Source organism: Lepeophtheirus salmonis, chromosome 8 (assembly GCF_016086655.4).
Source record: "Lepeophtheirus salmonis chromosome 8, UVic_Lsal_1.4, whole genome shotgun sequence".
NCBI lineage: Eukaryota > Metazoa > Arthropoda > Copepoda > Siphonostomatoida > Caligidae > Lepeophtheirus > Lepeophtheirus salmonis.
The window spans coordinates 65,741-92,248 of record NC_052138.2 but is presented as its reverse complement, the minus strand read 5'-3'; positions in this window follow the sequence as shown (position 1 = coordinate 92,248).

The window sequence follows — 26,508 nt, the reverse complement described above, 5'->3', positions numbered from 1 at the left end:
AAAGTCCTTGACTTTTCTTTCATGAAACTTCCAAGGAGGCAAGAAGGTGACTATTGGAAGAGATATTTTGTTCCAAATTAAAAGATTTATTTTCTTTTGTAAAATGGATGTCCGAAGAAATCCCATGGAACTAAAGAAGAGTTGAGTTGTCGTTTATATGCATATCAATCATTTATTTTAGGGAAAAACTTTGCTTTTTAATGGACACAACGACTTTACAAAACTTTTTAATTTGAGTAAAATTTTGAAAGAAGATCATCCCAACGAAAAACTGCAAACAATTGGGATGAAATATTTATTAATAAATTAACCAAGAATAATGTATATAAATTGTTTATTACAAATTTACTATTTTCTTGTACCAATTGGCCAATATATCATTCAATGATGATGTTGAAGAATAAACTCCAACAATACTCATTCAATCCAAGAAGGAACAGAGACAGGGACCACTTTATATATGCCACATCAACTATTAATGACAACACATCTCTTGGAAATATTACACAGACGAAATGAAAGAGGCTGCAAGGGAAGCAAAAAGAGTACATACATTCATCAAGCGTGTTCGGGATACAATTCTCATACCAAAGGATATTTACTTGAGACTGAGAAGAATGTAATCAAGATAAAACACAGTATTGCATAATTTTAGAAACCTTTAGTATATTCTACAAGAAGTACCTGAGAGTGGATCCGAAACTCTAGTTTTAATCCAACAAAAACTTTTACCATAACCATTACTCCCCAACCCATGTTATACAGCCGAGAATGATTACAATATGAATCCATTATCTTCCTTAGTGTTATCAAGTTTGAATGACTTAACAGATGTTCATATTAGAGGAAAAGGATCCAGTCCTCAATTAATTGTTTTTTTAAATGCTAACGCTTCCAGTTAAGAACTGGTAAGATTTGACGATATGGATTCTTGATATTACAATATTTAAATTCAATGTCCTCTAATTATTGTTGTCATATTAGCTTATAAATTAAAAAAATGTTTACTGGCAAGAATCGGATTCCTTATTATGTAGGACGTCAGAGAACAATTTCATCAATGTCATCATAACCCCTCAAAAAAAGAAATCTCAAATTTTATGAATTTTTATTTGTAATTGATACAAAAGAATACAAAATAGATGTAAAAATATTTAAAAGTTAATCTAATACGATGATTGAACTTCTTTTAGTGAACTGTGATATTTTGTACTACCCAAGATTTATAAAAATATATTTTATAGCAAATAATTTTAAGTATGGTCCTGAAATAATAAATTCGAATATATTTGTAATTCTTATTTTATCTAGATAATGTCTGTTATTTGTATTTTGAGCAATTTCAAATTAAGGTTTAGTCAATCAATTAACTGATTTGCTTAACAAAATGTTAGAAAACATTTTTTTTTTTAACACAGTTGGAGAACTGGTTACAAAATGAACCCCAAAAGTAAAAAGTATTTAATTACATAATAGTACACAAGATAACTAAAAAAGTAGGAACGCCGCTGCGTTATGTAATTACTCGAAGCGAAAAAAATTCCAATTAACAAAACACAATTTGCATCATACATGAAAGATTAATCCATTAATAAATATATATATTGCTTTAAAAAAAAACATACGCAACCCTGTGTACCACATTCCCATCTCATTAGAACAAATTCAAAGTCATGCTAAATTTCTGTTAATTTAAACTTGTCAAGAGCCAACTCTGCTATTCTTGGTGAAGAACAGACACCTTTGAAACGTGCTTCAGAGATCAGAGTCTAGAGCCTGCATATCACTTTATTCCAAACGTAGTTCCTCGTTGGTTACTTCCAACCCGTACATGAGCTCGTGTGGATCAGGCTTCCTCTCTATTTTCTCTCTTATACCCAAACCAACATTGTTTATCATGCTCTATCAGAGTTTCAGAGTCCCAAAAATGTTAAGAGTTGTATTTACTTCATTGCAATCAACAAAGACCGCCCGAGTGTCATTAAAATGTATCCCACTTAAGAAGACACCCAACGATATTGTATATTTCAGATACATTTCTTTTGGATTGAGGTTTAGATTCCAGATTGTCTTAAGAAATTAATCTATATTTTCCATTTTTGATGTTGCCCTAGCAATTTTTTTTTAAGTCGTCTTTCGCACAGTTGATCTTAAACTTTTTTGGGGGGGATATTAATGGAAATATCATGCAAAAAACTAAAAAGAGAAACAGTTAAAGAATTTCAAGCCATCCTTGAAAATCATTATCTTAAAATATTATCTTAAAAATACCATCTTTAAAATGGCTAAATATACAAATATATCCAGAACAAAATAAATAATAAATTTCAACTATAAAATTGAATGTTTTAGAAGCATACAAGAAAATTGTTGATTAAATTCAAAGGAAAAGTAGGATTTTGACATATTTCAGGGTGTATATTATCCCATTTCCTTAACAGAGGGTGTAAAAGATGCTCCTTTGTTTTTCCTTTTGATTTTTGGATTCTTCATATTTTTCAATTTGAAGTCTGTGGGCATAAAGTTAAAATAAAATAAATAGAGTGACTATACTAGGAAATTGCGACAGAAGAAAAGAAATAATTGATATTTGACCAAAACATTATAAAACATAGTATTTCCCCTTCGAAGATCCATATTTTTTTTTCAAATTAAAGCCATAATTTGCATATCATTAGTTTACCTGCATAATATTACAACACAATTATGTTATTAAAATAAGATATATAGTCCAAGGTTGACCTTGCAGACTTTTGTTGAATATAATTGTACCTCCAGAGCGGCAGCTTTTACAAAAACTTCCAAATATGGCAACAATTTAAAGATGAATCATGAAATCTGTAACCCCGAGCAAGAAACATTACAAGAGGCTATTAATGAAATTATGAAGGCGAGTGAAAATTGTTCCAACAAAGAAGATATTTGTTTTTTCACATAGTTTTTTAGTATTAATATTAAATTTTTAATTAAGGTATATCAGGAATCTGAATATATGTATAATAGATTTTATTTTTAATGATCCTTATTGAGAAAAATTAAATTGGGATATAACTTCATTAAAATATAGCTTCATTAAAATAGTTGATTGGGACTAATTCTATTGTATTAATCACATATTTTACTGAAAGCATAATAATTATATTTAATTTGAGAAAACGTAAAAGTGAAAGGATTCAAGGTATCAAAGTTCGGGAAATACTCAAAAATCTTTTTTTGATTTAAGAATTCATAATTATTGATATTTGAATTAAATTCAATTTAGAGTAATCTTCCAAATTAATCATTAATGTTTTAAAATTTAAAAAGTTTTGGTAATATAATATTATTTTTATAATAAGCATTTAAAAAATATATATATATTTGAAGTCCTGTTTTATATTTTTAACATATGGGGCCGTCAGAAAGTATCGGAAAATAATAAACGTTGAATAATTAATAACACTTAACAGCTTCAAATAAAATTCTTGAGAATTTTTTTTATTTGAACCTGCTTATAACTTATAATATACACTATTTATGAATTTGAGCACTTTCAGTCCCAATCATACGCTCCATGCGACCCCGGAACTCTTTACAAACATTGAGAACGTATTGGTTTGAGATTGATCACCACTCTTTCCCAATCAAATGATTTAGGGAATCAAGCCTTATTTGACGTCGTCTACAGGCCTTGCATTCAATTTACCACTAGATGCTATAATCAAAGGAGTCAGATTATGGCCCCACGGTGGCCCGAAGTCCTTCGCTCAGAACTTCATTTTTTTATTCATACATTATTGCACAATTTTTGCAAAATGTGCAGGAGCCCTCGTCCTGTTGAAAGCAATAATTGGCTTTCTTTGATTGCTTTGTGATCTTGAAAACGTGCGGAAGCACTTTTGTTTGAAACATCATCAACTAATCCTTGCTAGTCAATCTTATCCTTCAGGGAACCAAATTGGCTTCATTTTGTGACCTTCGGATGAAAAAATACCGAGCATCCTTACAAAGGCCGGATTTTTGGTAGTGGACACTTCAAGGAGGTTGCTGTTGACTTTTCTAATATATACAATCCAATAATTTTTCCCTAATGTACACAGTATCCACTGTAAATATCTTCTCGTCCGAGAAGAAAAAAATTCTGTTTCGGTGATACCTCATGTCATTTTAAAAACTTTTTGCACTGATCAAGTCTTAATTGCTGTTGATGTTGAGTGAGCAAGGATCGTTCTATATGTCTGGCAGACTTATCATCAGCTTTTTTTTACAGCATTGGACATCGTAGAACGGCTCACCGACCGCGACTTACCCAAATCCTTCATAGTCATTTTCAGATTTTTCAAAAAACCTTTTTTGCAGTTTCAGGTTATAATTTGATTGGTCTTCCGTTTCTATGACAATTGTTCATGTCTTCAACATTGTTGAACTTTACTATTATCCTCCAGACGGTGGATCTGCAGACATTAAGGGTCTTTACAATATAAGAGTTGCTAAATCTGACGCAGACTAACATAGCAACTTCTGATCTTTTTTCCTCAATTTTCGTAAATATTTATTCTAGAGACTTGGTAAATAAGTCGTTCAAAAAGGAAAAAAATAAGCTGTTCTTTTTTGTTAACGCAACTTATTCATAAAATTAACCAAAAAAAAAAAAAAATTAAACGAAATTAAAGTCATTTACCAAAACTTTTTGAGACCCTGCACCTTACTATTACTATGTTTGGTAAAACATTTCATTTTTGTCGGGGTCAACTTCTTTTTCTCAAAATTACTTTATGAATTTATTTTCAAAGTGTGATATAGAAAAGTAGCAACGAAATTTAAAAAATTATAAATATTATTTTATACGACACACAACCTCATAAAAAACTGACAGAATTTTATTTGATTTCCACAATTTGCATACAGTCATAAATATTTCATAAAAATTTTTACCAAAAAAAAAATTCTTACCTTTTTATTATAAGAATTTTAAATCATATATTATTAAAAGGTGTTTATATTACTTTAAAATTAGTATTAGTTATTTTTCATTATGTCTTTTTGTTTTTTTGGCTTATATTTTATGCAAGTCAAACTTACTGTGTCATAAAATATGTTTTGTAACACAGGACCAAATTGATATTAGAATCGATAATTTCAGCACAAATAATAAATAATTACATAAACCTGTGAATAACTTCAACTCTCAAATTTCTGAGTCTTCCCATTACTTTAAACATTTCATTTAACATTTTAAATATTTGTTAATGAAAGATGGGTATTTTAGAGAAAAATAATTATGTAATGAAAAAGACGATTAAGTTAAAACAATTGTATAACTAATGTTTTAAGCTGTTAACCCATTTTCTTGAGGTTTTTTTATAGGCTTACAATAATTATTAATAATCATAAAAGTAATTTTTTAATTTATTTATTAATATATTTTAAGCTAATAAACATGGAAATATGAAATCAATTTTTTTTTAAATATACTGAATTTTAAAATTATTACTAGAAAGAATTTTCGGTGTGTTGAAATAAACAAATCCAACTAACAAATACAAAGGTTTATTTTCACAAATTTACATTCAACTTCAAAAATTTAGGTTGAACTGGGAGAAATATCTGATAAAGCACTGTGTTTACCATAATCCAATTTAGGAGGTATGATCATCATCTGTTTTCTTCCACCAACTTTCCAAATCTGAATATCTAGGCCCATGCCTTTTATGAATTTACTTCACTCAAAACGGAGCTAAAAGGATGGGATTGTCTGTCTTTGTAATAAATAAAGAAATTATTAAGTTTTTTTAAGTCAATTTTATCTTTGAGTACTTACCTATTGTACAGTTTGAAAAAACAAAAACACATTCGTTGGTCAAGAAAGGGACAAAAAAAAAAAGATTCCATATTCATTAGTATTCATTGTCTAACGTTAGTATTATTAGTAAATAAAAAAAATAAAGTAACTACAAACATCCCATTAAGGAAATTAGATTATACATACTAAGATCTTTATCTTATCTTAGTTACATCATAATGTCAAAGGAAATACTTTATTTCATCACCGTAATAAAGATTTTAAAATCCCCTTTCGAATAAAGACCTAACAGGCCATAATTCTGGATACAAAAAACTCAAGTACGGTATTCGTAAACATGTTTAACCAAAATGATCAAAGCCCATAACTTCCTTTGGGAACTCGAATTTTTACGGATCTTAAAAAAATAAACATTCTCTATTGAAATATCGAAAAATCCACAATTTCATTGTAGAAGTCATTATCTTCTTTCTATCACGCAGCCTTTCATAAAAAAAGAAACTGAAGAAATGTCGAAAATCAGTTTTATAATAAATAAAAAATTTTCCATACTATAAAATTATTATTTTATAGTTATGAAAAATTGTTAACTGCTAAAAAGAAGATACATTTTTATTCAACCAATGAATGTTGCAAACTTTGATTCGGAGAAAATAAGAAGATATATTTACAGCCACAACTAAATACACTGAATAATTTTTTGTATACGACGTAACGTGGTGCCTGTGGTTATTCCACAAGACTTTACCTCATTAGCAAAATATTTTATGCTTTATTTTGTTGTCAGCAGTCGACGTTTTTTCTTATTATCAGTGGTCTTAATTTTGGTTGGTTGGATTTGAACCAATTCTTGATAAGTTGTCGGCAATTATTAAAAATTACAAATAATAATACTATAGTTGGAAAATTTGGCTAACGACATGTACAATTATATTATAATAATAACTAATTAATAGTAATAACATTAGGCTATTCATTGTTTCAGAATCAGTCAAAATGTAATTTTAATACTGATCTTATTTTATTATGTGTAAATAATCATAAAATTTGCTTGAAGTATTTGACTAATTTAGCTTTCGGATCTGTATACAAAAGTTTGAAGTTTGTAATAGGGGGGAGAGGTGAATGCATTTATTTACATAACAGACTATGTAATATGTATGTTTATTTTATAAATTTTGAGGTAGAGGCCCCCCCCCGTCTGTCTTGCAAACATCATCTCACCTCTATGGTAATGTTATCATCTTCCATCAGGTTGAAGCTCAAGCACAAATGGTAAAAATCTGCAAATCCTTCTTATATTTACTATGTATTTGTTTGTCAGCTGTCGATATCAATTATCTCTATTCTAACTATTCATTGGTTGTAATCGACATAGTTCTTTTTACACATACAACGATTATCAACTATTACGGAATGATAGTTTCATGTTTGGAAGAGTTTGCTAGCTACTAATAGATTTTTCACCTTTTTTTCTTTCTTTTCAGAGGAGAATTTACAAAAGAGAAAACGTCTTATTCAATTAAATTTCATCAATAATTATAATAATTACTAATAATGGGGTTAAAATAATCATAAAATTGAGTTATTCATCCTCTTGGAATGAGTAATCCGTCAATACATATATAATTGTAAACCAGATATTTATTAAAGTCCAATCTTCGTATACAATGTTCATTAAAGTAAAAAAAAATACCCATCTCATTTTGATTTGGGATAGGTATCTGAAATCTTTTGTGCCCTAAGTTTACTCCAACATTTAACCTTAAAGATGCAAAAAAATGTAGTTATGTCATTTTTTTAACTCTCACTAAAATGTTTTTGTTAAAACAATGTAAATAAAATTTTTTTTTTTGGTGCAGTTTAAAATTAAAAATACACAACTATGATTATTCTTTGAAAATTGTATAGGTTTTGTCAAAAATGCCCTAAAAAATATCAAAGTCTAAAATCTAGACCAGTTCAGATCGAACTTATTTTTATAACAGAATTATTTCAATTTTGTCTCTGAACGGTGTTGGGTTTTTAGACCGACGCCCAGCACGTAAACTAAGTAAAAACTTAGATTGGTCCTTTCTTGTTTCCATAATCTAAAACAATATTTTAACTTTATAATTTCACAAATTATAATGAACAAGAAAAAATGGACTCTAATTTATATTTATTTATCCCATACGTCATATTTAAATTTACACTGAAGATTGCTTTCAATGGTTTTTATAAATTTATTTATGTGGTCAATAAGTACAAAATTAAATTAATTTCTAGGGAAATATAACTGAAATCTTCATTTTTTATTTTATATGCCCTCTTTCAGCCTCAATGACGACCTCCACCCTCTCAATGAAGATTGAACTAACCTTAGAGACGCAATTTTATCACAATTCAGCACATGTACCCTTGATGACGTACTCCTAAGATTTAACATATCTTTTTTGCAGGCAGCTTTCTCGATCTGTCCATGGATTGAGTAATCCAAAGAATTAAGATCGGAGGAGTTGGAAAGCAACAAATGATGTTTGGATTTTGACAAACTTTTCTTCTTTTTGACCGTCATAATGGGATTTTTCTTTTCTGCTTGCCCTTGATTTTGACAACCCTAATCATGGCCCTTATTTTACTTTTCGCATTTAACCTAGCCTAGACTTTGTGGTGACGTTTTCTTGGGTTTCAAGTCGATGTTTAATGGCATAATCAGCTGTTCAATGGATATTGAGGTGATTGGCAATCTCAGTTGGGGTAGTCTGGCGCACAAGCATTTCGAGCACCGAAACCCTTCTTGCTTCCATTATTTTGTTTTCTTTGATTAGTCAGCAAATATTTATAAATAGAAACAATAACCAATTATTATTAAAATTTAACACAACATCACGTCTGTAAATAAATAAAAACACATCAAAACTCAAGCTGTGAGCATTTCTGTAAGTTTAATATAAATATACCTCATGGGTTATATGTGTTTCGTGTAACTAAGAAAGCCTATCATTCTACATCTTAGTTAAATAACTGAGTAAGATAAAAACCTTTTGTTACGCTCTATCAGATAAAAATATAACTTTTTCAATTATAGCAAATACATCGTAAATGATATATATATCCATTCATAAAGTGTATTTTTAAAAATCATCTTGTTAAATCTCCATGAACAAGCCTCATATACTTTTATTGAATGTTACTTTTCCATTGTGATAATATCATTTTAACAATGGTTGGTTAAAGGTATAAATATATTGTATTGATTTTTTCATAAGGAAACATCAACGTGGGTACTCCATTTTTTGATATCTTCCTTTCAGTTATATTGTCTATATTTATGTTTTAACAACTTTTTTATTTATTTCAATCTGTGAGTTCCCTACAAATCCTTAGAGTATTTATCAAAATATTTTTTTTAGGCATATACAATTTTATTTTCCTTACTAAGTTATTATAGATTCCAATTTTATTTGCAAGGAAAAACAAACGAAATACTTTTACAATTATACTTGATATCTGTTATTTTAAAGTCTTCAATAGTAGTTGTAGGAAATACCATATATATAAATTTGTCAAGTCTAAAGAATAGTTAATTGTAACAAAATGGAAAAATTGCTTATAAACATCAACAGGGTGCTTTTTAAAAATAAATAGACGAGAAAAAATTCTCCATAAATCTAGCTGTATTCATTGACAAAATAAAATAACTTTTTTAAGTAGCTATTAATCTAACGAAATAAAATAATCCTTAAAAAATATGTTTACTCCTTAAGAGATTCATTAGATGATTGTTTTAACTTGAGGTCCGATTTCATTACTATTCAACTCTTATAAATCAACCTTACTCATTTTGGTCAACTTAGAAAAAATTTATATGTACAATTTGGTTTACAGTGATGTAGAAGCAGGGCTTTTGTTGACTAAGTCAAGCTGTAGGAACCAATTTCAATATCAATTGAGTATTGTGCCTTTTTAACCATTAGTTAGGAAATATGTTTTTTTTTAAACTGGTACTACTCTTGTAAAAAATAACAAATTAAATAGAACGTAATAAATTACAAAATAAACTATTTTATTAATTACATCAATAAAATTTCGTTCATTTTTTTAACTATTTCATAAATTTTGCTCTCGTAAAAATAAATTTAAATAATTGTATGAATAAAAAATTTATATATATAACAGCCCAAGTTTGGGAATGTAGCATATATAGATTCATATTCTTATCCCAGTTGGGAATCTTTTTATACGTAGTTAGCGAACTGGCGTAAAACAATACCATAAAAAACATATATTAAGTTATAAAGAAAGTATTATTGATGCACATACAAATTTATTTGCTAAGGATCAATAGAACAATCTTTTAACACAGTGATTCTTCATTTTATATATATTCAACTTATAGTTTTGTGAAAAATATATAATTATGTAAAGTTTACATATAAAATTATTAATGCATTATTTTCTTTTAATTTTCAAAGGTGTAAATATCCAAAAATCAAGGGAGATAAAGCCCAACTGAAAAGGACCGTATATGCCCATATTGCTAAAATACAACACAAGTTTTAAAAGTGCACGGTTATCCTCTTTGTTAAATTTCGATGTTGAACCATAATTACCTACTGTTAACATTTTTTAATAAGTGCCAGGAAAAGAAGGTTAGCGAGACATATAGTACTATTGATTAATAAAGGGTGATTCAAAACGAGCTTTTTTTTTCGCTAGGGATTCTTTGACAGACACACGCGAGTTCTGTCAAATTGATACGTCATTTTTACTCAGTATTGTTTTACAATTCTTCATGGAAAGATATAAGACACAACAACGTGTACAAATTGTTCAATTGTACTATGAAAATCAGCGTTCTGTGATAGTAGTTTTTCGCAAATTACGTCCATTTGTGGTCCACATAATCGACCTTCAAAATCCACAATTTGCTCAATAATCGAAAAATTTGAAGTGGCAGCAACTTGCTGGGATGTCCCGTCAATTGGTAGGCCACGTACAGATCGCAGCATAGAAAATATTGGGGGTGTAGCTGAGAGTATAGCCGAAGATCGGGAAGAATCAATTCGCCCCGCTCTCAACAACTTGGCTTGTCGTATGCAACAACCTGGCGCAACAATTGAAGCACATGGTCTCCACGATATTTCCTTCCAACAAGACAGCGCCACTTGCCACACAGTGTGCATAACAATGGACTTATTGGGGCATCATTTTGGTGAGCAATTCATTTCACGTTTTGCCCCGGTGAATTGGCCACCAAGATTGTGTGATATCACACCTTTGGACTTTTTTCTTTGGGACTATGTAAAAGCCAAAGTCGATGTGGATAACCAGCAACGATTGAAGCATTGGAAGCAAATATTGAGCGAGTTATTTGTGAGATTCCGGTCGCAATGCTCAAACTCGTCATCGAAAAATGGCGCGAAAGAATGGACCATTCAAAGGCAAGTTGCGCCCAACATATGAAGGGAATTATTTTCTAGAAATAATTGTAAAGGATTGTTTTTTCTGTTCATAATAAATTTTTGACCATAATATAATATTTTATGTGTTTCATTTCTACATTCCAAAAACCGTTTGTTTTGAATCACCCTTTATTATGGTTTTTTTAGAATAGAAAATCAATGTTTATGGAACAGAATGAGAAACTTCTATGTTTCAAAAAGCACTAGAAGAGTTAATAAAAAAAGTAGGTTAAATTTTCAAATTAAGGAAATCCTGATTTTCTCTGTAAAAATCATGACAAAACATCCAAATGTTTACGTTATAGATTTATTAATAAAAGTTACATATATGATATGTCATAAAATGAGTACTCACAAACTTATGATTATCACTTTACAGTAGATTACTTTTAAATTTATAAATTAAAGTATTATAACTTATATTTGTGATATTAAGTAAAATAATTATGGATAAAATACAGGCACAACTTGAAAAACGATTAAATCTTTAAAAAAATATTAAATACAAATTTGAATTGTAGTTATACAAAGAAAGTCAAACAAATAACTAATGGCAATGTAGACAAAATTGAAGTAATGGACATAAAATATTATAAATGGATTTAACAAATTATTTAGGACAAATTTAAACTATATATGTTATATACAAATGATAATGATACCGTGTTATGCATCAATACGAATACTAATTATGAGTATAATTAAAAACCAGGTTTTTTTTTCTTCATATTATACGTCAAATTCAATCCTCATTCTCCGTCTTGAAAGTAATCTGTAAAGCAAAGTAAATTAATATGTTCAGTAATTAAAACGACTTAAATTTATCCAAAATAAATTGCACACCAATATTTTCGAATCCATATACCATATCCAAGTCTTAACCAAGAGAAACTTATGTAAAACAAAATACTTGTACGTCATTTGAAGCTTAGACGCTCTTTGAGACAATTTAGGTTGTTGTTTTTACCAATATACCATTGGTTCTCAGAAACCTTATTTCGAAGATAATGAACATTTATCTAAATTTATCTAATTGTGAATCCTAAATCCAATAATTGGGTTAAGATTACTATTAATTATCAATATTTCTTAATAAATAAACTGACCATATATATTTTATACTTAGTTCTAACCACCAATGATGTTTTATTTTAATTGGTGCTGGAGGTATGGGAATTGAATAAAAACAGTTAACTTTCATTTTCTTTGGCTGGCATTCAGAATTTTTTTTTTTTACTTCTTAAATAAGATCGATTGTCACTGGGATTTTTTTTTCACGGAAGTTCAGTCACTTTATATAGTCCATGTAATATGTACACAAGTAATATGAGTCAATTTTGGGTCGCTTTTTTACAGTAGGACGCTCCGTTTGTGATGACAACTTTTAACTCATTTTGATCTACATCCAATACAAGAGTGTGTTGAATACTCTGACCAACAAAATTGGCCATATTAACAGCAGTATCAACTCTTATGTCGTTCATATTGATAAGATAAGGACGACCACAGAAACGGCCATCCAAAACTACCATCAATACAGCTGTCATTGATCGTTTCTGGTTGTCTGAAGTCTAATCAACTCTAATGAAAATATTCTTGAATCGAATTATCCTTTTAATTATGGAAATTACATCTATTTTTGCAACATCCATTTATCTATTTAGAGTCCTTCTACTACTGACAGTTCTATCGGCATATTTTATCATAAATTTTTGAGAAATTTGGGTCCTCCACGGTTAAAAAAGGTATATTACATGAAAGGAAACATCTTTATGAGATCGCTGTTAAAGTTGTCGAGTCAAATGATTTTTTGTTAGTGTTCATATTCTTGATGTGAAATGAGGACATTATGGGTCGTAAGACTCTAGATATGGTATCGTATGAGTACTTAAATCGACAAATTTGATATAATATTTTGTTGTCATCCGGTAGGTAGGTCAACATTTCATGATCTCCATTAATTTCAATCCTGACATAAATATAATTTCTTTTTTTTCATTTCCCTAATTTTAATGTTCAAATGTGCATCGCAAACAATATAGTCTATGTTAGAGAAGATCTGCCCACGATAATGATTTGAGAAAGAATGAATAAATAATAACAAAAAAAAAAAATGGAACCAGCAACTTTCCTTTTCTAATCTCTAAACAGTAATTTATGTTTGTGAACTTGCCCAGGCTTATTCATAACTTAAACATATACATTATACATAACTTATTCATTATTACTTAAGCTATTTAATTATCTTTCAGAAGTTGAAAAATCTGATAATTTAATCATAATGATATGTGTAGCAAACTTCCTGTTATAAACTGTGTTTTTAATAGAAAATATTGGTAGTGCTAATGCAAACTCTTCTTTACATCTTATTTTTATAAATAATGTATGCTCTAGTAAGTAATATTTATTTAACTGAACGTAAATGAATATATGATTGAAAAGCGAAAAATTGAATGGGGTCGAATTTCACTTCATTCATACATAAATTGTATTACATTTACAACAGAGAAATTTGGCAACATATATTTGAAAAAATTGAGATTTATCAAAACATTTATAATAAACATTAAGAAGAAATGACATTTACTATTGCTAGTCGAATATCTAGATCCCTTCTTGGCCTCAGCAACGCCAAGTAACCCTTTGCTATTATTGTACCCTTTGTACTATTATTAAATATTGGATTTTTATAAGGTGGAAGTGAGACATATGGTTAATGAATAAAGACACTTGATTATATCAGCTGCATGCTCTATGATTTATAGGGAAGAACATGAATAACTACAATAAAGAGGTGAACCCTTTATAATCAAAAAAGTTGTATATTTGTAGGAAAAATAATATAATTTAATATGAATTCATATGAATTATTTTACACTGCATTTTTAAATAAATTCAAACCAAAGAAAGGCGAGATTTCTTCTTTTAGAGAGAGATGTTAAGAGACCCACGATTTATTCTATTATAAGAAAAAAGTAGCAAAAGCTCACGCATTAACTTTTTTTTTAAACAGTAAGATTAGTTATTTTATAAAAACATAGCTTTTTTAACGCTTAACTTTAATTTCTTAAGTCAGATGCATTCATTTTAATACAACCATATTTAATTAAACCTAAATGGTGCAGCTACATTCAAGTAATAAGGGCAAAATACATTTGATGTTTGTAATTTTTGCGTTGTAATTAATTTCTTAAGCATACCAGATTTTTTTAATTGTGCTAAATTTTATTAATCTTTCTTTTTTGTACAAATTGAAATCTATAGTGTTTCCCGATAGTATTATAAAATATATTTACCTTACCTAAAAATAATGGCTTTACAACCATAAATACATACTTTGTATATTTTTATAACTGTAATTGTTTTATCATTTATGGAAAAAAATATTATTGGCCATTCTCAATAATCGTTAATGTATTGATTTCCCCCATCAAAAAATATACTTTCTATTAATTCAATGGGTTCTTTATCGCAATAATATTTTCTATTATCGATGAAAAATACCTGATAATCATAAAATCAAATGTATATTAGCAATATTGATCAAATGGAATATTGAGGATATGGTATAAAAAAGGCAAAATGGTTTATTTAATCAATAAATCTCTATTTTTCCCTTACTTTTTTTAATCAACTACAGACGACTTTTTTTTAATCAATAGAAAAGTTATGAAATCAAAAATATAATTGAAAATTAGCGAAAAGCAATTCATTTTAATTTTTCTTATTGACTACTGGCAAAGGGTGAATAGAGGGGAATAGAAACAAAGAATGGAAGTAGAAGAAAAAAGACAGAAGGAGGAATGTAAAATAGTTGAAAATAAAACTTATATATATATATAACGTTTTGTGATGGATTTTTTTTTTTTTTTTTTTTTTTTTTTTTTTTTTTTTTGCAAAACTCTTTGTTTTAGTTGTGTTGGTCCTTAATTTGGGATGTCAAATCATTACAATTTATTGGTCCTTCATAAATTGTCCAAAGTTTCAAATCCCCCTTTATGAAGCAGTATTCATGATATGAAGCACTTTTGTTTACAATTTAAATCCAAAAGGTCCATAACTATCCTTGTTTTACCATTATAAATTAAATTAGTTGAAGAAAATATAGTGACAAATAATACTACGCAATATTTTTTAGTTTCTTTAGAATTTAATCAGCACATACATGAATTTGAACAAAGAATGAAAGAGAAATTTTACTAGAATATTTTTAATTAAGGAGTTAAGATCATAGTTTATTCAACAAAAGTAGTGTAAATATCAAAGTACAAAGACAGAAACCATAGAAAAATCAATGCGCTTTCAATTTAATATATATATTTTAATGACATATTTTGTACCAAATTGACTAAAAATAAACTGCCTTCTTAAGGAATTGCTTATGTGATTTTTCATATTTCATTATTTTGAATAAAAAAGAGTAGTCAGGAATCATCCAATATTAATAATAAAAAATATCAAATTTTTGGATAAAAGCATTCGTGGGAGATACCTCTTTTTCCAAGAATCCACAATCTGAAAGATTAAAAAAAAAAGATAAAAAAGGCCACAAATTATGAGCCTGGAATTATAAATTATGAAATATAATTTCACACTAGATAAACGACAAAAAATGATCAATTTTGGCAACGAAAAGATCAACAGATTCTTCCAAGTGATGATGAAAAATAATATTTTGAACTTGCAATAATATTTCTTGATAGTACTACAAATGTGATACTATGTTTTTGTTACCCTTTCCAAAGCACCACTTTTGTTGGTTGTCTAAAGTGTTGTATTGTAAAAAAAAATGGTTATTTAGAAGTATTTATGATTAACTTCAGAAGAGGTTCTTTAGCGTACAAATAAATATGGAAAATAAAATTCTGCACCCAGAGACTCATTTGCTCAATTTAATTATCAAACTTTAGAAAACCAATACATAAATATTCCTAAATCAATAGTCCAATTTCAAAAACGGCATCTCAAAAACTTTTTAACGAATTATTGTTTTTAAACAAAGAGCTGGGTCGATTGACTCTATTTCATAGTAGAGGCAGTTTGACATTACTAAAGAGAAACAAATATTATTTTAAATAAAAAATAAGGAAAAACAAGATCAAAATTCAAGGAAAAAAATATTAAAAGACTTTGTGAACAAATTTATTGGTTGAAACTCCCAGAAGATTTTTTTACAGTCGATCCCAAGGTATGGTCAAGTAAAAAGATATTATAAGATATCCCTTGACGTAATTGTTGCTTTTAAAGTTATTAATAACCAAGCCGTACGAGGAAGGACTTATTAAATAATACAGTGTATAGTTAAAAACTGACAAATTGCAGTTTGTAACAAGCCAAGACATCAAAATACAGTTTAACGAAACCAAATACGCTAATTTTCACAGGCCAGTTCTGAAAATTATAAAAGTTTCATATAAAATAATTCCACTTACATTGTATTTTTTGAATCATGATATTGGTATGTGTTTTGCTATTTGATATTATAAGTACTAGAGGGGTCCTCAAAAAAAAAAACTGATATAAAGCAAAGATTTAAGCATTCCGAAAGATGCGTCTTATATCGTGGACTTTTAGAACTGATAAGATTTATCTGACTTTGTCTCCAGCATTTATACTTTTGGGGGCACATGCCCGGTGTATCCATGACCATTTCTTATCCTAACTAAACTATAATTTAAATATAATGGTATGTCAAATAATATCGAATAATTAATAAATATTCTTTTTTTTTTTGTGCAAAAATTTAATGACTTTTTTTTAACTCTGTGGTCACTTTTTTTTCTTCATTTTCATGAAAGATCTAACCCCTTTTGTTTTGGAAATCCTTGAATCGAAACCAATACATATTTATTTAAGCAATTCTCTTTTGGAATTTCATCAAAAAGTTAACTAATTATCTTGTTCTTTCTTCCAACTTTTTCCCAAAATAAATCAATTAAAACATTATTTCGTAATTATACATAAATAAATTAAAATAAGAATGTTTATAAGAAAAAATATTATAAATAATGTGTGATTATATTATTACTGAAATACAGTTATATTTAAATTAAGAGATTAAAAAATGGTATTTATTTTGCAAAAAGTGCATAATTATTTTTTTTCTTCTTTGTTATCACTATTAAATTATGAAAGTGCTACTTTCTATATCTGACGATACGCGTGCAAGCCTTTATTGTTACTTGAACCTGGAGACTAATTAAAGCTAGAAAAAATGTTTGTCTGTCTTGAATATAATTTTACGGTCATATTGACCCAGTATAACTCTACTTTTAAGAGAAGTAGCTAATAAAAGCTTAAGAATCCTATTTTATACCTATATGTACGTATAAGTATGTTCTGTTTTTCAACAAATATTTTCTTATTCTGCTAAATACTCTGGAACAATCACAAAACTGTTTTGGCGTAGTTTAAGGGCTCTAAGATTATATTTTATTGCAGTAGAGAGCATTTATTTTTTGAGCATTGTTACAAAATGGAAGCACGATAAAAAAAAACTTAATATTATTCTTTTAATAAAACAAAAATGTTAATTATTATATCTAATTAATTATTTTTATTTGATTGTTGTCTTAGTTTCTTTATTTAATATTATTTATTAAAAATTTGATTGTTGTCTTGTGTCTTTATTTAATATTATTTAAAAAAGAAAGAAGAAGTTATTTACTTGGTAATTGCATTACTCAAAAGTATAGTTCAAATTCTGAGTGTTGTTCAAATGAAATTATGGATTTCAGGGAAAAACTAATATACCGTAAAGGATAAGATTTACATTATAAATCTCAGTCGGAAATGTTATTTTGTGTTCCTTGGAGTAAATCAGTTTCAATTTATAAAAATTTTAATTCATTTTTACGTTTATATTTTATTTTGAAACTTGATGATTCAAAAACGAACATCTTAAGCATAACAATTTATCAGAATATATTTTTTTCAAATGAAATATCTAACTTTTAACGAAATTTTAGAGACATTTTCAAGTATATTCTACTTTTTTAGGTTAAAGAGTAGAATAGATTTGAAAAAAAATAAAAATTGATGTTTGCTAATAGGGTTTCTTGTTTAAACAAATGTATAAGAATATTTGATCTCTTGGATATAATATAATATTAAAAGGTCCGAAAATGAAAAGAAAAAACATATTAAAGGCATTGTATCTTTTATAAGTCTTTAAAATGATTCCTAAGATAAAGCAATTGCAGCAAAATGAAACAAAATTTGACATGTCTGTTATGGTTATTTCGTACAAAGTGCAAACTTTTATTGATTACATCTTTTTTTAATACTTTATTTCTTCTCGACATTAAAAGTAATTTTACATGAACTGTATTCTTTTTAAATAATGTTTTAGTGTACGTCTTTATACAAGAATGATTTATAAAAAAAAACAGTTTAATGTTTATGTTTTCCTATTCTGGTTTCTGAAATATCTAAGATTATAGTAAATGGTTGCTAAAATCGGTCAAATATATTTTTTTTTCATTATGAAATGTCCAGAATGAAAAGAATGAAGAATAAAAGTTATGTTATAGTTTTTTTATGGTTTATTACAATAAACGTTTTTTTTATTGTATCCTTTATATATATTCCACTAAAAAAATTTGGGTGTTAAGAAAGAGGATTAGAAAGAACATTTTTATTTAGACCCTTATAACTAATTTATAGCTATAAGGAAGATTAAAGGTCACGAAATGAAAAAATATCTGGTGTTTGGTACATAAAATATCTATTCAAAAATATGTTCTTCAATGAGTTTTTTTTTTTTTCTATTTTTTGAGTTATCTTATTATTAATGGGATGTATTTACCAATAAACAGCGTTCTTTAGATATTGTTTACGGGTTCAACATACTATTATGACGTCAAACCTAGTAATAAATAATAATAGTTAATATCCAATACGATATAATACCTTGTTTTCTATAAATTCATAAAAAAATAGAAAGAAAAAAAAACTATTATCGACTCTCCATGAATAAATAGCTTAATTGTTTGAACCTTTAATATTTTTCCAAAGAAAGGAGTCAACTATTCTTTCCTATTTTTCTTATATTAATTTGTATATTGTTGTCCCATTTGGAATATGGAATTCCAAATTTGATCATCTTTCCTGATATATGGTGAAGTTAAACGTATTTTTTTCAATTCCTGTATTATTATTTTTTTGCCCTAACTCGTTGAAAAGATATAGATCCAATTTTTTTTGTCTATACAAATCAATAAATAATGATCTTAGACGTTTGCAAATATAAAAAATTTAATGCATATTTACATTTTCATATCCGTTTACTGAATTAATTTAGTGTTTTATGTTTAATATAATTAAACTTTACAATAATTACTTATGAATTCCATCAATGTCCTGATTATTCTAAGTAAACATATATTACTTTATCATATTTAGAAAGGCGACGGTCAGTCTCTTGTTTTATGTAAATAAAATTATGATCTTTTGAGGAAGGCACATGACCTCACATTAACTTGTTTAATATATATGTAATATTGCAAAGTAATAGTTGTAACTATTATAATTATGTATGTTCTTTGTATCAATTATATTTTGGGCTAATCGTTAATAAAAATCCATCATATTCTAGTCTTGTTTGTAATTGTTTATGATTTCGGGAATTTTAATATAAAGACTTTTCTAAGCGAAATCCAATTTATATACAAAATTTCATAGGGTATCAGATTGCAAAAGATTTCATCAAATCTAGACAAGAAAATTACTCACAGTCCTCCTAATTCTATGCCAATTTATGAAGTCAAGCTATCCAACAAGCCCAGGTTAATTTAGAACAAGGTAATCCAACTACTTAATTCCTCAAATCCATGAATAATTACGGAGAACTAATTCTCTGACACTTGGAAAAAGTGGTCGATATAATTATTGGCATATCTTTACCCTAAACCACTATTTTTTTAATTAATTTTTGTGTTCTTAATATATTTATAACTTTTACTTAATTCATGAGTATTGAACTTATGTTCGTTAATAGATATAAATTAAAAAAGATTTGTTCCATTGAATAAAGACAATAATGGAAAGATTATCCTAAATAAAAACGTTAATTATCTTGCTAAACAATTATTTCTTCAATACCATGAACTAGTAGTAGAAAATCCAAAGTTTGGTATTAATTAAAAATGGCAGATGAAGATAAAAGTATAGAATTTTCACATTTACCTGGCGCTGAAGTTTCAAAACATCTAAAATAACATTAAAAATTTTCCAAAAATGATATTTTTGAAATGAATTGTGGTTTTATAAATATTAGTACTGAATATTTAAAATATATAAGATATCACTGATATGTCTATGTGTTCTTCAATGTACGTATCCATGGGGACCTTATGTATGGATGAAAATCGATTAAAAGACTTAAATAATCTTTTTGATTTCCAAAGAATGTCATACCTATCAAAATATTAATAATTTCAAATAGTTTCGAAGGGTATTTTGGAGGAATGGGTTAAATCTAGATCGGGGGTATGTTATCGCGCAAAAAGTCAGGGTCAGTTTCTGAAAACTCTTCCCCGAGTAGACAAAATTGGCTTGAAAGTTTGTTGTTGTCTCTATTCATTCTAACTTCAAAAATATAGAACAATACAAGAAATATAACAATATGTGTCTTGTTTTTTTATTACTCCAATGTATTTGTTAAATTAATAAAATATGTGCTCTTACTACAAAATATTTTTCAATCTAGCAGCACATGCTCACCAGGGTATCTTTTAATATGTCTAAATGGGTTTTCTTTTGCCAGCCACAAAATTTTGGTAAATATTTGAATAATGACTCTTAAAACGTTGACTGTTACTAATTTTTTTCTTTTTTGCAAATTGAAATGAAAATTAAGGTAAAACAAATATTATATAAGTGTACGAAAAATGTTCATTTATTTATTTTTAATTTTTAATCTAAAAATTAAATAGCATAAATGTATGTATACATATCGTTTATATCTTCGTACATTTTAATCTTACTGATACTAGTGATATATTAAATGATAAACCTACCTGTATTGGGAGCCCATTATCATTTATATATTTATTGGTTTAGTGTTGCATTTTTTTTTTTGTATATTTTTTACTGTCTAAATAAATTGGAAAAAAATAAAAATATTTATATGTATTTTTTATTTCCAAGGGATAACTATTAGATCAAAAGATAATGTATGCAAGAAAAAATAAAGAGCTGTATTATGGCACAAAAAAAGCGTATATTTTCTTAATATGTACTGCATAAGTTAAAATCGAATTTTTCAAAAACCAATGCTCTGGTGGGAAATGGAGAGTTGGCTGACTAAAAAGTAGTGAATTGGAGAAAAGGGGACTTAAAACTCCCAGTCTCAACAAAAAAAATTAAATATATGTATTATTTTAGACAGTACTGGTTGACATTTACAGGAGTTTGAAGAAAAAAGAAAAAGATGTGCCTCATAATACAATGAAAATAATTAAAATCGAACATTGATCATCTTACCTGGCTTTGTGCTTGGTAAAATATAGGAGTTGCTTTGTCTTTTTTTTACATGTCAAACATATATTATATTAATAATAATCAATATTTAATGGTAAAATTATATATATGTTTGAATTCAAAATATAAAATAAATGAAAAGAATTAATAATTGTAAGGAATTTAACTTCATAGCTTAACTTTTTTTATTTCACAATAAATAATTTAAATTACAATTCACACCTAAAGGGACACTTGTCTAAAATACTGAAGTTATTTAAAATATATGATTGATTTCTTCTAATACTATCAAAAAGATATACGCATTTACTATAATTATCTATGAATTTCTTAAAAATTGTGGATCTGAAACGGATAAGGATATAATAATTGTATTTAAAAATTGAGTTTTTTATTTATTTTCCTATATCCAAATTTGATAGTATTTTATTTTTACTACAGGGCCTAACTTTATTTAAAGTAATTACAAAAGAATCAAAAGTTTCAAGATAAATCCTATTTTACATTTGATTTGATAATACCCCTATTCTGAACAGTCCTGCACGTAAAATTACTTTTGTTCAGGGAGAGAGAAAAGTATATTATTTTGGACTAATTCTTTTTTTTTATAATTTAATGTTTTCTTCAGAACATTATGTGTTTTTATCTGAAGTTTTGTAATATTTGTTGAATTATGATATAACAAAAATTTTAAAAGAAAAACATTATAAAATATAGAACGCTAATTTGTGTAATTTTTACTTTTTTATCAGAATATTTATGATCAATTGCCCATCGTAGACTTTTGATTTAAAGACTAATGGGTTAAAATCATATTTTTATAAATTTTGAACTTATCATAATTATGAAATTATGTAGTAGTTTTTTACCAACTTGTTTTTTAATTATTAAAGATCTAGTTGAGTTTATAATTTAGTTTATATATTTGTGTATGATTACATACACAAATATATGAGTATACGTTCATTTTGAATAAAATATTTATGTCATTTCACTTTTTTATTCCTATAAAATAAGTACACAAAATACTGGCTAGAGTTGCCAAATAACTTTATTTTAAATATTTAGGAATATATATGCATTTTTTGATTTTATGGGAAGTTCTTGGCATAATCTTCTTTAATTCATTATTAATGCAATTTAAAAAGGAGTATATTTATTACCCCCAATGTCCGTTCATAACAACATTTAAAAGAGCAAACAACTTTTACCAAATATTATATCGAATAAATGAACAAATCAAAAAAATAGTTTAAGTATTTAGGGAGCGTTTAAACCCCTAACTTTTTTACAATATATATTATGTATAATTGGTGCTTTTTAATATTTATTAAACGGAAATTGCGGATATATCTTTACTATTTTACATTTAGATTTACTTGCTTTGTCCGAAATGGTTCTAGAATTATTCCATATTGTTTGTTTTTGTATTAGTCTAATCGAAGTTTTGTGAAATAAGTATATAGTCAGTGCATTTTTGTTGACCTTAGACGTTGAAATTTATTTCCAAGAAAAACAAGATAAAGTTGAAAAAAAAATTTATGTAATAACCCGCATCTTAAACCTTGAAATTATACTTTGTGGTTACGTAGTTGATAAGTAAGCATATAATAAATTTGTTAGGTATCCAATGATCATATATTTGTGTTCATGAAGTTTTTGATAAAAAAAAAAAAAAAAAAAATTCTAATGAAGTAAATGTATGTTATCGTGTAGGATTTCTGTCTGGAAAATGCATTTTAGTGGTCCAAAATAATTTGTTCTTTTAAATAAGATTGATGTAGACTGGGTTCAAAGAAATATTCCATCTTGGCTGATTTGAAAATAAATTTTGTCGAGATTAATTTTGTTTAAATTGGGTTTAGACTGATACTACGTATGAATTAATTTTTGAAAACATAAGTGTATTTACTTAAAACTACACTAGAAATATAATTAGTTCTTATTATGAAGTCATTTTATAATAATGTCTTAAATAATTAAGAAATAATGATTTTATTAATTAAGATAAATGTGAATAGGATCTCTATTTAAAAATTATAACGAATTTCGATACATTACTAATACACTATTTTCTCTTGCAACCTTCTTTTATTCGGCAGACCAATTGCTCTTCTATTTTTTTTGTACAATAAATCCGTATTCTATTCTTATCAAAACTCTCCATAATTGATTCTGACTTCTGAAGCATGTTCTCCTACCCTAGGACTATTACTTTTTATTAGTGTTCTATGTACATGACTGACTGTATTTTTCTAAGTCAGTTATTGTACCTGGGTTACTTGACCTTTTTTGACACTAGCCAATAACCCTGAGTAATTTTCCTTTTCCATTGATTATGTAACGTTCCTTTCACTAGCTCTGTTAATTAATTGCCACACGGGCGGATATAGGAAGAGGAGACGCTCTGAATTTTTAATAGCCAAAGAACAGAAGATGTACTACTTATTCTCAACTGCAGATTTTTTAGTGCACAGTGAGTATGTAGTCATTCGATGTAGGAACCACTTTTGCTCATAAGAAGCATAAGGGTTCCCAAATACTGTTTTAAGATATCCGTTAAAACCTTAAATCCCCATGCTAATACAAGTTTTTAACATTTGCTGCACTACATCCCAGCTTCTATGCTTTTTCTATCTTCGTTACGTCTCTAATTGTTTTAAGGGCCGCTGTCCCAAGTAGAAAAAAATAATGAAGTCGATGAGCTGATAAATATTTTGGTATCTTACCATTTGTTCCATCTTTCATTGAAATAGAGAATAAACTTCTTAATTCGACGATTAAGGAATCCAAAAGGATTATAAAAAATTGTTAATGATATAATAAGTTTCATTTAAATATTGAACATCAGCAAAATAATATTACATGAAGTTAATTGTGCAACAACAATCATATCTGTGCATTTAAAGAAAATTGACTTACATAGTGATACAGAAAAAAATTTGTAGAATATTTGAAAAATATTTAAATATTGGTCAAATTCTTTCGTAAAACACTTTTTGTTCGAACCAAAAAAAATTATATGAGACAGAGTCTTAGATCATGTTTCAAATTTAAAAACAACTCTAAAATTATCTCCCTAAAAAGATGACATTATTCCATTTCCGTTTCATTAATACCAGTTTTGTAGCAGACCGTGTACTAGTTGAATATCAAGAGGTATATAATCCTTTTATCATGCTGAAAGTGACACAATATTAAACAAGCTATATCAGAGATTCGCTACTTTACAATTCAAACATGCTCAGGTTCTTTTCAGAACAAAATATCTTCAGCAATGATGGAGTACACAATAGCCATAATCATCTATTGATAGCCACGAATAAAAGATAGTTCCGAGGGTTGACAAAAATCTTGTTTCAAAGCACGGTTATGGTCTTTGGCGTGGTTTTGAAGTGAGGGACACATCATTCCACCTCACATCTTTGAAGACGGCATGAGAGTCAACATCAAAGTGTATCTGGACGTGCTGAAGTATGTGGCGATCCCCTAGTGCAATCAAGTGCCTGTTAAAGTCCCTGGGTGCGGAAGCTAAAATTGGCGCCGTTCCAAGGGTCCAAAGAGACAAAGCCTTGGATTCAGATGGAGTATTCTCTTTCAATTGCCCCTCCTCATCTGATTTGACTCACTGTCCTACTTTGTGTCATCATACGTCTATAACATCCCATACCATCTTAAAATACCAGAGCGAGCATGATCGTAGTTATCCGCTGAGTATTTGTTGAGCTCCCGGAAGTTCCTGTGGAAAATACTTGATCCATTAGCCGGACCTGTAACAAGGGAGTGATTGAGGCTGCAGGTGACCATTAATAGATTACAGCTCTATTACATAACCAAATAACTGGAATTGATTTTTTCAAAAAAAAGTTTTTAAATAAAGCTGGTGTGTTTTTTTCTTTAGAGCGACAATTTTATTATTTGACCTTGTATATAAACTAACTAAATTTTTATGATATTTTGGAATTGAGAAAGATTGATAAATATAAACTTAATAATAATTATAATTCATTTTATTTTTGTGAATAAGATTAAAATTAAATCAAATTCTTGTAATACATCCGATGAAATGATAATTTTTTTATATAGATTAAAAGCAAATACATGAACAAGAAAATTACTATAGTAACTTTGTTTTGATAAACAAACAAAAGTGTCTAGGAGGAAAAAATAAATTATAAAGTTTATTGAACCTCTTCGTAATATTCAACGAAGATAGAGTTTGGACTAAGGTTTAGATCCTAAAAAATGACTTCTAAGGCGTGTAATATTTTTATAGTTGGAACTTTAACTATATGTTATATAATCTTAAGCTGTAATAATTATTATTTATTTATTATTCGTTTAATGGAGTATAATTCCCTTTCCAATCTATTGTTTAAATTGAAAGGTAGTTTTTCCTATCAAAAAGCAGTATAAAATTAAAATACAAATGCAACCTCATTAAAAATTATGAATAATAATTTGATTCCTAAAATTCTTTTAGAGTAACGAATATTTTATCACAAATAAATATTAACTTTTACTATCAAAATTTTTCTCGTTGAAAGCCCAAACTTAGTTTGATAAAGTTATTTAAAAAAGAAAGAACTATTTATCAGTACAGAATATTAATTGATGAATTTTACTTAAAAAAATGTAAAAAAATTAATTGAGGTAGTTATTATAATTGCTCAATTATTAAAATGTAATGAGGTACGTTTTATTTTTTGGATTTTCTATGAAACAAAATTAACTAAAAGTCTTAAAAAAATTATGTTTACGAGTGGACGCTTCATTTTTTTTTGTATCCTTTAAAGT